Raw genomic sequence first — 13,890 nt, 5'->3', positions numbered from 1 at the left:
TAAAAAAATTATGTGAAAAGACTGAGAATAACCCAGATAAAACATCTAATCTAAATAAATGGGAACTTAAAGCACTTAAAAAATTAACTAAAGATTCCTCCATAGTAATTAAGGAAGCTGACAAGGGGGGAGGCCTTGTTATTCAAGACCGGGCAGACTACATACTTGAGGCAAATCGCCAATTGGAAAATATCAATTTTTATTCCAAACTAAATAAAGATCCGACTGCTCCCTTTCAAACTGAGCTATACAGTTTGCTTGAGGATGCCCTTACCGATGGGGTTATCTCCAAACAGGAATTTCGTTTTCTTTATAATGAGAACCCCCTGACCCCCATCTACTATCACTTACCTAAAATTCACAAGTCACTCTCCTCACCCCCCGGGCGCCCTATAATTTCAGGTATTGACTCACTTTCCTCCAATCTTTCATTTTATGTCGACTCCCACTTACAACCGAGAGTCTCCTCCCTCAGGTCTCACATCAAAGATTCTACCCACTTTTTGCAACTAATTCAGAAAATTGATTGGAAAGACACATACGCCTTTCTTACATTGGATGTACAAAGTTTGTACACCAATATACCTCATCAACTAGGTGTACAGACAATTATCAATAAATTATCAGAAGATGGAGACCTGGGGGAGAGACACCAGAAATTCCTCACTGATTGTATTTTATTTATCCTCCAGCACAATTATTTTTTATTTAATGACACTTTCTACTTACAGGTGATGGGGACGGCCATGGGGACTAGATTCGCACCGAGTTATGCTAACATAACTCGTTTGGGGGGGACCCTTCGGTGCGAACCTAGTCCTCTATGGCCATTATATAGATGATTTATTTATCATTTGGGAAGGGGATCACGATTCAGCACTTTTGTTTGTAGATCACCTTAACAAGAATAAATATAATTTGAACTTCACCCATACTTATCACAAACACCGAATTGACTATTTGGACTTAACCCTTGAGATTGAGGATAACATGATTATAACTAGCACATTCTTTAAAGAAGTCAGCACCAATCAATACCTTCACTTCCAGAGCTCTCACCACCCCACGTGGAAAAAGAACATCCCTAAAGGGCAGCTTTTCCGTTTACGGAGGAACTGCTCAAAAGATACCACCTCCAAGATTCTATTACCTTACTTTGAGAGAAAGTTTAATCAGATGGCACTTATGTTTGACAGGGAACAGGCTCCCCTGGCTGATCACTCACCTACTATGGCACAGAGTGACCCTGAGATTGATGATTCACTTGGCACTGAGCCTAAATATATCCCTGATGTTAACATTTCTATTATTACTCATCCTCACAATGTTGGTGATCCTTGCATGGCTTCCTATACTGTGGCTTCTGCTTCTCCCATGACACAGACCACAAATGGTGGTTTGGAAGCACTTCCGGTTATGCCCCCATTTGGGTCACCCTGGAAATTATTGACCAATACAAGTAGCCCTGGCTTAGCTGCTTATGGCTATCACCCAACTACGCCAGTTAAAGAAATGTCATTCCTATGTCTGTGGCAATTAATTCCAGCCCCTGCTATGTATATTACACATTTACTCCCATGCCATGTAGGGGCCGTTACATGAATAGGTTTCTTATTTTAGCCTGCTTGTCGCTCTCCTAACAGACACACTTTTGTTATTTCGACCACCCTTATTGATTTATGAGATTTCATTGGACACACTACAGATTATTTGCTGTGTGGAACCAATATCCTTGTGTCTAATGCTATCTCCCAGGTCTCTATTCTTGCTAGACATATTTTTACAAACTCCTTTGATAATTAAAACTTTCCATGTGAAGCTTAAACCTGTACATAGTGCTACAGCGATAAGTGATGGGTGTATATTTAAATCATTAGAATCGGTCAATAATACATCCACACCCATTCATATCACATTTGTTATATATTTAGTTCACACTTAATAACTCATAGTTTATTATCTGGACGCGGGCTGTGACTACAGCTCCCGTCTCCCCTTTTTTGTTGGTTTGGAAAATAGAAAATTGGAATGATAGAAGCAGTGTATCTTTATTACATATTGTCCAATTGTTCTACCTTTATTTCTTCTTAGTGACAGCTAAAATCTCTGAGCTATTAACAGCACGTGTTAGGTTGACATGAATGTATGCACTTGTGTATGTATATATATATGTGTGCTATGTATAATGTCCTACTAAATATTTAACCTGTCTGTCTTGATACATATGCTTCAATAAAAAAATATATATAAAAGATACCACCTTCAATAATCAAGCCAAAATACTGACAGAAGCCTTTGATCACTATAAATACCCTAAACACATTGTAAACAAAGCCCTCACAGAGGTGTCTACAATTGACCGAACTAACCTTTTAAAAGACAAACCCAAGAAAAATGATGAAGGTAACAGAGAGATTGCTTTCATCTCTAAATACAATGATTCCTGTTTTGCTATTAAAAATATTATAAAGAGAAATCATAATATTCTGAAAGGTGACCGATGGTTATACGACATTTTACCAGAGGAACCAGTCTTCATCTTTAAGAAAAACACCTCCCTTAAAAATATATTGGCCCGAGCTTTTTAAAGCCAATCAAGTCTGTAAATGAACCAAATTCATCCTCTCATACATGGTTGGGACCTAAACCGAAGGGGTTCTTTCGATGTTGTCAATCTCGATGTCTTACCTGTCAATATGCTGATAGAAGAACCCTACAGATTGAAATTGAGGGTAACAAACCCTATGACATTAAAAGCTTTATTAATTGTAATTCTAGCTATGTTATCTATGTCCTCATCTGCGAATGTGGTTTGAAATATGTGGGAAGGACCACGCGCCCTCTAAAACAAAGGTTTTTAGAGCATCGCAGAAATATTTTAAACAAAGTCTATACACATAGCGTATCCAAACATCTCCTAGAGAAACACTCCAGTGATCCGAGCAAAATACGACTAATAGGTGTGGAACATATACCCAAAACCACCAGGGGAGGAGATCGTTTTAAAATACTCTGCAAAAGAGAAGTTTTTTGGATGTACCAAATGAATTCTATCTTTCCGAGTGGCCTCAACGAGGCAGTGGAGCTTAACAGTGTGATCTAAAAACTATATATATTCCTATATGTATAACACCATCAATTTTTATATGTATATCATTTATTATTCTCCATTGCATACCCCTTCTCCATTATCATAATTTATTCACAATGTTGATTTCCAATGGTTTATTTATGTCTATGTGTATTATCATACCTACACCCAACTCCCCCTTTTCCTTTCCATTATATAAGTTGTTAAAGTTTAATTATGTATTATGATGTCAGCAAACCAAAACACCATTTAAACCAAAGCTCTTTGTTATGAATACAAGAAACTCTTTTATGCATTTTGTGATGTAACAAACACAGCCGGTTAATGTACATTGTGTATCATAAATTTTTCCTTGAGATCGCTCCTGAATATATTTCTTCTTTTTGACCACAAGATGGCACCCTTTTGACTCTTTATGCCATATATTAGAAATCCCCATCCCCGCTAGAAACATTAGAAATGAGAACTCTGCTATGCGTGCTATACGACACGCCCTACCACACGCCCACATAGTACGTTCAAAGGAACGTGATTACCAGTACCCGGATGTCCGGGTTAATCATCTTAGAAAGAGGCCTGAGACGCACGCCGCCAATAGAACGGCTCAAATCCTATTACATAGCCCATTGGTTAACCCACGTGTGCGCTTCGTCCCACGTGTCCACCGGCTCCCATGCCGATAGGCTGGCTACTCGTTTTGCTTATATCACTGTAGTGACAAGTCTAATGACGTAATGGGGGATCGTCCCTATCCTACCAATAACGGCACAATGCACTTTGACCTCTGTAGTAAACGTGAATATCAAATGTTGTATTTTAATCGTTTTCTGTATGTTTAGATATTTTATTATTTTCCATTGCCTCCTTGTTCATTCTAACTTACCTCCCTTACTTTTTGTGTATTTTTAACTATGATTACTGCTGAACCAGCACAGGTGCACTTTATCTGGCATTAAGAACAGGGTATAAAAACCCTTGCCCACCACTCAGAATTATCCTTTGATAAAGCTACCCTCAGGTAGCGAAACGCGTCAAGTGTGACTACACCAGCTCACCACCCGCCACCTATTGCCTGCCTATTTTATTGGACCCAGACCAGCCATCACCAGAGCATCAATTCTAACCTCCTATCCGCACAATTGGTAACCTTTGGGGAATCTCCCCTCACCAAGTGATGGACCTTGCAGAAATGCTTTCCTGAAAAGGATTAAATACCACAATTGGACCGACCTGCGGTAAATATACCCCATAAGGAGACAATATCTGTTATCTCTGGATAGACTCTGACGGCATACTAGGAATGGATCCAGTCTAAGCAGCTCTATTTGCAAATTAATGGTGTTTATGCTGGCTAATTACATTGTTGATCTTATTGTGTACCCCTTTTAATATAATTAAATTTTTATATTTATAGCGCTACTATTGTATATTTATTCAAGGGCCTCTCCAAGCTAACTGTATTTTGGAAATTTAAAAGCACTCAGAAACGTCTTTAACAAAGTACATAACATGAATACCCAGTGAGTGCGGCTGTTGTAAAGTGCAGACCCCTGATTGATGGGGTTGGATCCTAACTTCATCTGCATTGAGGTACCTGAGTCCATTGGGATCAGTAAGGATTGTTAATGTGCCCTATAGAATGTTACATATTTCTGAGTTTACAATCATTGGACCATATAAATATATATATATATATATATATATATATATATATATATATATATATGGCAGTTCGTTTAGGAAGGGTGCGCTGACACCTGCAGTCCCTTACGGGTCTAAACTGGGCTCGCTTCACAAGCACAGAACATATACACTGGTCCACCCAAGTTTGATTAGGACAGCTGCTCCCCAATGTCAGAGCCCGATCCCAATGGCTCGAGGACAGAGATTCTGGAAAAAGAGAAAGACAGATGGTGTATTACCGTTTTTTATTCCTTAAAAAACAGACGACTGATACATTCATAAAATGACGGGAGATATTGCCCGTACCAAGTTATCCGTCAGCTGTGGACTGGACTACCACGTGATTTCAATAAAAGACTCCCACTGGCAACACTGCTGCTATGGACACTTTGTCAAGATCTTGTATGACTCACGGATCCTCAGGCGCCACCGGCAATGTCCCGCACTGTCGTTCCCGGGATCCAAGCAGTCCTTTCCACAGCTCCATCAGTGGGAGATCCGTCCCCATAAGTAGAATGCTGGTTGGTTGCTATGGGCAACAGCTCAACTTAAAAAAACACGCACTTCAGTAAATATACTGCAAAGAGGGCGTCTCATGAAAAATGCCCAAGAGTTCCAAATATAATTCTCATTTTATACATACATCGCTGCCACCACTAGTATTTAATCGCCATTTACTGACTGATTAATCCCCAACTGCAAGTACAGCCTAATTAATTTAAGATACTATTATTCCCCTGCTGTTATGCGAAGGGGACCCCTGCCGGACCCTAACTCCGTTGCCTCAGACAGGAGTCAGCAGCTGTGTGCAGAGCTAGACTTCACCTGGGCCCGTCTCGGCTGGGGAGCGAGTTAGGCCCGCTCCGCTCCGCTACAGGCAGGTCTTAAGGGTGGACAACACCAGCTGCTGAGGCCAGGAGAGCGCAAGGGCAAAGCTAACTACACCTACAGAAGGCAGGGGGACCCCGGACGCCTGGCGTGTACTAAACGTAACAATACGTGAAGATGGTACTAAATGTAAATGGTGAACAAGGAAGCAACAATGCTACAAAGATGGGATAATATCACAACAACTGAGGGCAACAATGCCGAAGATGGAATATAAAGATAAAAGATACAGCTGGCAGCAATGCTTCTAACCAGGTGGAATATGGAGCTAGAAAGCACTGACAACCAGGTCCTCTGATGACACTTATCTGTAGCCGGACACAGGTAAACGGGACACGGCACGAGGAACAGCACGAGGCACGACACAGAACGGGAAGGCACAGGACTGCAGAGTACTTCTGGAACCAGGAACACCAAGGCACACTAAGGTATGACCAAAGCTATAACCGGCGTCTGTTCCCAGCAGACGCCAGCTATTTATTTGAATCTGCCGCCTGTGATTGTGCTGACGTCAGCCGCGCTGACGCCGCACGCTGCTTGGAGACTCGAGAGCGTTGCCCAGCAACGCCCCGACGTCCAGCAGCCGGAACCACGGAGCCGGAAGCTCGGGGCGTTGCTAGGCAACGCCCCCGACGCTCCCCCGGCGCTCCATCTCCGCCGCCCGTCCCGGACGTGACATCACGCAGAGGCGCTCTGGGACGGCGGCGGCTGACAGTACCCCCCCCTTGAGGAGAGGTCAACCGACCTCCAAGTCCTGGCTTCAACGGATTTTGCTTATGAAATAATTGTTTTAAAGATGGAGCGTGAAGGTCCTTGTCCGGGACCCAGGACCTTTCCTCAGGTCCATAGCCCTTCCAATGGACTAGAAAGAACAAACGCCCGCGAGTGATTCTCGAATCCAGAATACTATCGATCACAAACTCCTTGATGCCTTGACGAATTACTGGGGCCGGCCTGTAAGCACGTGGCCGATGGGCAGGTTTAAGCAATGAGGCATGGAACGTGGGATTGACCTTCAGAGAGCGTGGAATCTGGAGTCGAAAGGCCACAGGATTGATCCTCCTAATGATCCTGTAGGGACCGATAAAGCGAGGACCCAACTTCTTGGATGCCTGATGGATATTAATATTCCTGGTGGATAGCCACACCCAGTCTCCGACTTTAAACGAACAAGGTCTCCTGTGACGGTCGGAGAAGCGCTTTGCGGCCGTGGTCGCAGAGAGGAGAGCCCTACGGACCATAGCCCAGATACTTCTCCTACTGGTCACCCACCTCGAATTACCTGTTCTGGCGGGAACAGGATCAAACGAATTGGCCCGAGGGTGGAAACCATAGTTACACAAAAATGGAGACATTTTGGTGGCAGAATGCCAGCCATTGTTGTAGGCAAACTCTGCGAATGGCAGATTTTCCACCCAATCCTGTTGGGACTTTGATACGTAACACCGCAGGAACTGCTCGAGTGTCTGATTCACACGTTCCGTCTGCCCATTAGATTGTGGATGATAGGCCGAAGATGGACTGAGCTTAATCTGTAACGCAGAACACATAGACTTCCAAAACTTGGCCACAAATTGAACGCCCCTATCTGAGACGATATCAGTAGGAAGACCATGCAAGCGAAAAATGTGGCATAAAAACAAAGAGGCCAACCTTTTCGCGGAAGGTAAACCAGTCAAGGGGACAAAATGTGCCATCTTACTGAATCGGTCTACCACCACCCAGATGGAATCACAACCCCTGGATAATGGTAAATCAGTTATAAAATCCATGGAAATGTGTGACCATGGCCTCCGGGATATTGACAAGGGAACCAACTGACCAATGGGCGAAGAACGGGGAGTCTTATTCCTGGCACAAACGTCGCAGGCAGCTACCCATACCTTGACATCCTTCCTCATGGTGGACCACCAGACAGCTCTTGATAACAAAGATAACGTTTTATCACTGCCGGGATGACCCGCTGATTTACATTGATGAAACTCCAAAAAAATTTTTTTGCGGAGCTCAAAAGGTACAAAGAGTCTACCTTCTGGCACGGCCTTCGGAGCCGAAGCTTGTGCCAACATGACTTGATCCATAAGGCTATGAGTAACCCCAGCAATAATACAAGAGGCAGGAATAATAGACTCTGGTTGTAAATGCGGTTCTTGGACAGCGGAAAAACTTCTAGAAAGAGCATCGGCAACGACATTTTTTGACCCTGGCCTATAAGTAATAATGAAATTAAATCGGGCAAAAAATAATGTCCACCTAGCCTGCCTCGCATTGACTCTCTTGGCTGATTGGAGATATGCCAGATTTTTATGATCTGTTATGATGGTAACCTGGAACCTGGCCCCCTCCAGCCAATGTCGCCATTCCTCTAAGGCTGCTTTGATGGCGAGAAGCTCCCGATTGCCGACATCATAATTACATTCCGCTGAGGAAAATTTCCGAGAAAAAAAAACACAAGGATGTAAGAACCCATCCTGCCTATCCACCTGTGAGAGGACTGCCCCAATCCCTACTTCTAAAGGCATCAACTTCCATGACAAAGGGTAATTCAGGATTGGGATGCCTCAGAACCCCGGCGGAAAGAAAGGCTGCCTTCAACTTACTAAAGGCGTTAACAGCGGCATCGGACCAGACTGAAGGATTGGCGTCCTTTTTGGTTAATGCAACAATGGGGGCTACAATATCAGAGAAGAATGGAATAAATCTCCTATAATAGTTAGCAAAGCCCAAGAACCTCTGAGTGGATTTGAGGTTAGATGGTTGAACCCAATCCTTAATGGCCTGAAGCTTTACTGGGTCCATTTGAAAACCCCGAGGGGAAATAATGTAACCCAGGAAAGAAATGCTCTCCACCTCGAACTCGCATTTCTCCAACTTGGCATACAAATTGTTCTCCCTCAATTTTTTTAGAACTGCGCATACATGCAAGCGGTGCTGCTCCAGTGATGGGGAGAAGATCAAAATATCATCCAGATATACTACGACAAAAACCCCCAAAAACTCCCTCAAGACGTCATTAATAAAATCCTGGAACACTGCAGGTGCATTAGCGAGACCAAAGGGCATAACCAAATACTCATAATGTCCCGAATGCGTATTAAACGCAGTTTTCCACTCATCACCGGCTTTAATGCGGATTAAATTGTACGCCCCTCTCAAATCAATTTTAGAAAAAATGGATGCCTTACGAAGCTGATCAAAGAGTACAGATATGAGTGGAAGAGGATACGAATTTTTTACTGTAATGGCATTGAGCTGTCTAAAATCAATGCACGGGCGAAGGGAGCCGTCCTTTTTCCCCACAAAAAAAAACCCGGCTCCGACGGGTGATTTTGAGGGCCTAATGAACCCTTTCTTCAGGTTTTCCTCAATATACTCCTCCATCGCCTTCTCCTCAGGAAGGGATAAGGAGTATAATCGCCCCTTGGGAAGTTTGGCCTCAGGAATGAGATTAATGGCACAATCATATGGTCTATGAGGGGGCAAGACGTCTGCTTCTTTTTTGGAAAACACATCGGAAAAAGACAAATAAGGTTCAGGTAACCCAGAAACTGAGGGAGTCACCATGCGGACTGGCAGGGCTAGACAATTATGAGAACATTGCTCACCCCAACTTACAAGTTCCCCTGACTGCCAATCAAAATGTGGGTTGTGTAGTTTAAGCCATGGTAATCCCAGCACTACGGGTGTAACAGGACTATGAAAAATAAAAAAGGATAAGAGCTCGGAATGGGTAACCCCAACCTGGACCTGTAGGGGAACGGTGCGCTGTGTAATAACTCCATTGGGCAATCGATTGCCATCTAAGCCATACACCGAAATCTCTGGAGATACTGGTATGAGGGAAATCCCCAGTTCTTTGGCTAACTGGGAGTCCAGAAAATTACCCGCAGCCCCACAATCAATAAATGCCTGGCCATCCCACCTATGAATCTCAGAACAAATACATATGGGGATTAATAAAGAATTACTGGGAGATATAAGAGATAGGCCTGATAGGATGTCTCCCCGCATCCTCAGGCCTTGGCGTTTCCCGGGCGCTCAGGACAAGCATTTACCAAGTGTCCCCGCACCCCGCAGTATAAACAGAGGCCCTGAGCACGCCGTCTGGCCTTCTCCTGCGGAGATAAGCGAGCTGCGCCCAACTGCATAGGTTCCCCAAGGTCAACAGCAGAATCCTCGGGGACACTGGGCAATGGCACCAACCCTGCCCCTCGCTCTGAGCGTCTCTCACGGAGCCGGCGATCCACCCTGATAACCAGCTGCATGAGATCGTCCAAGGACATTGGTGTGGGATACTGCACCAAGGAATCTTTTATTTGGTCAGACAGCCCAACCCTAAATTGGGAGCGTAAAGCTGGATCATTCCACCCTGAATCATTAGCGTATCGCCGGAATTCAGAGCAATAGGCCTCTGCCACCTGGCGACCTTGTTTGAGAGATCGAAGGTGAGCTTCTGCTGCGGCTGCCTTATCTGGGTCATCATATAAAATCCCCATTGCCTGGAAAAAAGACTCCACGGACCGGAGAGCCGGACTGTCTGACTTCAGCCCAAATGCCCACGTCTGTGGATCCCCCTGGAGGAGAGAAATAACCAACCCCACTCTCTGTATTTCAGACCCGGAGGACAGGGGCCGTAACCGAAAATATAATTTACAGCTCTCTTTAAAATTAAAGAACTGATGTCTATCCCCAGTGAACCGATCAGGAAGGCTCATTTTGGGTTCTTTAACAGACATAGCCGTTGCAGGAGCTGCTCTACGAACCTCCTCCTGAGACTCAACTCTGAGAGTGAGATCCTGCAACTGCTGAGTAAGGTGGTGTAACTGTTCAGCAAAAACCTGGGCCGGAACCCCCGCATTGGGATCCATGCTAAACCAAGAGATACACAACCACTGTAAAGGTAATATGGTTGTGTTACAATATTATCTGGCCGGTTATAATGTTATGCGAAGGGGACCCCTGCCGGACCCTAACTCCGTTGCCTCAGACAGGAGTCAGCAGCTGTGTGCAGAGCTAGACTTCACCTGGGCCCGTCTCGGCTGGGGAGCGAGTTAGGCCCGCTCCGCTCCGCTACAGGCAGGTCTTAAGGGTGGACAACACCAGCTGCTGAGGCCAGGAGAGCGCAAGGGCAAAGCTAACTACACCTACAGAAGGCAGGGGGACCCCGGACGCCTGGCGTGTACTAAACGTAACAATACGTGAAGATGGTACTAAATGTAAATGGTGAACAAGGAAGCAACAATGCTACAAAGATGGGATAATATCACAACAACTGAGGGCAACAATGCCGAAGATGGAATATAAAGATAAAAGATACAGCTGGCAGCAATGCTTCTAACCAGGTGGAATATGGAGCTAGAAAGCACTGACAACCAGGTCCTCTGATGACACTTATCTGTAGCCGGACACAGGTAAACGGGACACGGCACGAGGAACAGCACGAGGCACGACACAGAACGGGAAGGCACAGGACTGCAGAGTACTTCTGGAACCAGGAACACCAAGGCACACTAAGGTATGACCAAAGCTATAACCGGCGTCTGTTCCCAGCAGACGCCAGCTATTTATTTGAATCTGCCGCCTGTGATTGTGCTGACGTCAGCCGCGCTGACGCCGCACGCTGCTTGGAGACTCGAGAGCGTTGCCCAGCAACGCCCCGACGTCCAGCAGCCGGAACCACGGAGCCGGAAGCTCGGGGCGTTGCTAGGCAACGCCCCCGACGCTCCCCCGGCGCTCCATCTCCGCCGCCCGTCCCGGACGTGACATCACGCAGAGGCGCTCTGGGACGGCGGCGGCTGACACCTGCAGAATTGTAACATTACTCATATGATGCCAGTTTAACATATTAATTAATTTTAGAACACTAAAGAAATAAGATTTTTAAATACGGCTATTGTGACACAAATCTCAGGGAATAAAAAGTTCTAATTAACTGTCATACGGTTCAATCAATAGTAAAGGGCCTGATTCAGACCTCTTGCTTTAATCAGCTAAACACCACCCCTGAGGTGCCCCCCCCCCCCTGCCTAGTGAAACCCGCACTAGCATGTAAATGGATGTGCACGCTTACACATCTGCTCACCATCGAATGATTTGCCCACCCTGAGGATGCACTGGCACGCCTGCGTTCGCATGGGGATGTCCAACGTTTCTATGGGCCATAAAAAGCTGGTTGTGTCCTCTCCATGACTGCCCCCCTGCCTGCACATCAATGAGCCATCACCCCAGCGAGTAAAACTCGCCCATGGCGTTTGCACATGCGTAAACCCCCACATTCGCCCAGGGTAGCAAATTCGGTACTGAGCGATCAGGTCTGAATTGCCCCAAAGCAGAAATAATACATAGAGGGACAGATTTCATAAAGTCAGGTATAGAAAACCACTAAAGATCAATGGCTTTGGGCCTAATTCAGACCTGATCACACAGCTGCTCATTTTTGGAGCCCTGCAATCAGGTAAAGTGGATTCTCACCCCGCACAAGTCTGCGAATTGCTTAGCACGGGTTCCGAAATTAGTGCAGGCCTGCGATTAGCTGCGAATCCAAATGATTTTTCCAGCGTGTGCAGTCTGTGCTCAGCCCAGGACTTACTCGGCGGCTACAATGGAATCAGGCTGATCGGGGCCGGTGCTGACGTCACATGACTTCCCGTGAAAACACCTGGGCATGCCAGCGTTTTCGCTGACACAGCCCAGAAAACAGCCAGTTACCACCCACAAATGTCATCTTACTGTCAATCAACTTGCATACGACCAGTGATCAAAAAGCAGCAGCATTTTATCACAGGATGGCTTCGCACATGCGTACTATGGGCCCTATGTATGCACAGTCTATCGATACTTGCCCGGCCTGCTTATTATCAGCCGTGATCAGGTCTGAATTAGGCTCTTTGACTAATTGGGCCTAAACACGGGTGACTGTGCTGAGCAATAGCTAGAAAGTTTTCTCCCCCCTGCCAACAAAAAATTTCGGGACCTGCTCATTCAATATGCACTGCACTGGGTCTCCGCTCATTAAATATGCACGGAGCGGGACCAGCTGCCTGGGTCGCCTGTCAGCTCAGCCAGCGGCGCCCACCACAGACCCCGCTGGTGCCGCTCCCCCGCGCCGCCGCGGGGTCTGCCACCCGCTATTTTCCCTTGTGGGGGTCCACGACCCCCATAGAGGGAGAATAGAATAGGTGGCGAGCGTAGCGAGCCACCGTGCCCACAGCCTGGCGAGCGTGCGCTCGCCATGCTGTCTGGCTCCGGGCAGCCGGTATCCCGACGTCGGGATAATGACTGTCGGGATCCCGACCACACCCCGTTCCTCCTACTACAGTATATCACAGAGTCACTACGCTACAGACACTTCTCCTAATACCGAGGCGGCTTACGTCTCCTAATTATTACTCTCCCCAACCCTTATCGTGAAATTCATTAAGTGTTCTCCTGGGGACAGCTCCTTGGATAAGAAACATGGCTGACATTTTTAATTAGTACAGATATTATATTTATACTGTATATATCCTCTAGATGCAATCTAGCACAAAAGGGTGGCGGCGCTCTGTAATGCAGAGCCGGCAACAGGGGGGTCAAGGGGGACAAGTGTGATGGGCCCCGGCAATCTGAAAAGCCCCAGAGCTTCTGTGCACAGAGCGGCCACTGCCTGTACTAGCTGGCCTGTCAGTGACTCCTAAGGCCTGGCTGTCTACTGTGTGTGTGCCCAGCCACCTGTTGCCACTCTTCGTCCTTTTAAGTCAAGGCAGAAAGCAGACCAGCAGGAGCCAGCAAGAAGCAGCAGCCAGGAGTCAGGCCAGCAGGATGGAGAACAAGAGAATTCTGCACTTGAAAGCAGGATCTGGAGCCGCGAAAGGTTAGGTGAAGCTCATGCAGAAGAGGGTTGTGTGGGTTTGGGACTAGGTGGCGGGATGGGGGGCCTCAGAAATATCAATGTACAGGGCCAAAAGATTTCTGTTACCGGCCCTGCCGACATGGAAGCGCTCAGCGTTTCTTGGGTGTTCCCATGCAAACGCTGGACGTTCTCATGTAGATGCAGGAGTGACGTGGTGTGCCGGGGGCGCGCTGCTGACGAAGATTTCCTGACAGGTTACACATTCACCTTCTCACCAGGAAGCGCACATATTGAACAATTTATTTTAGGTTCCCTTTAAATTTAACTGAAAAGTTCAATTACACCCCACACATGTAAACACCCAATCTGCCATCTTATACAAGCTGCTTTCCCTCAT

This window comes from Crinia signifera, chromosome 11, assembly GCF_055691185.1.
Source record: "Crinia signifera chromosome 11, ASM5569118v1, whole genome shotgun sequence".
NCBI classification, from domain to species: Eukaryota; Metazoa; Chordata; class Amphibia; order Anura; family Myobatrachidae; genus Crinia; species Crinia signifera.
Note: the sequence above shows the minus strand (reverse complement) of the source record.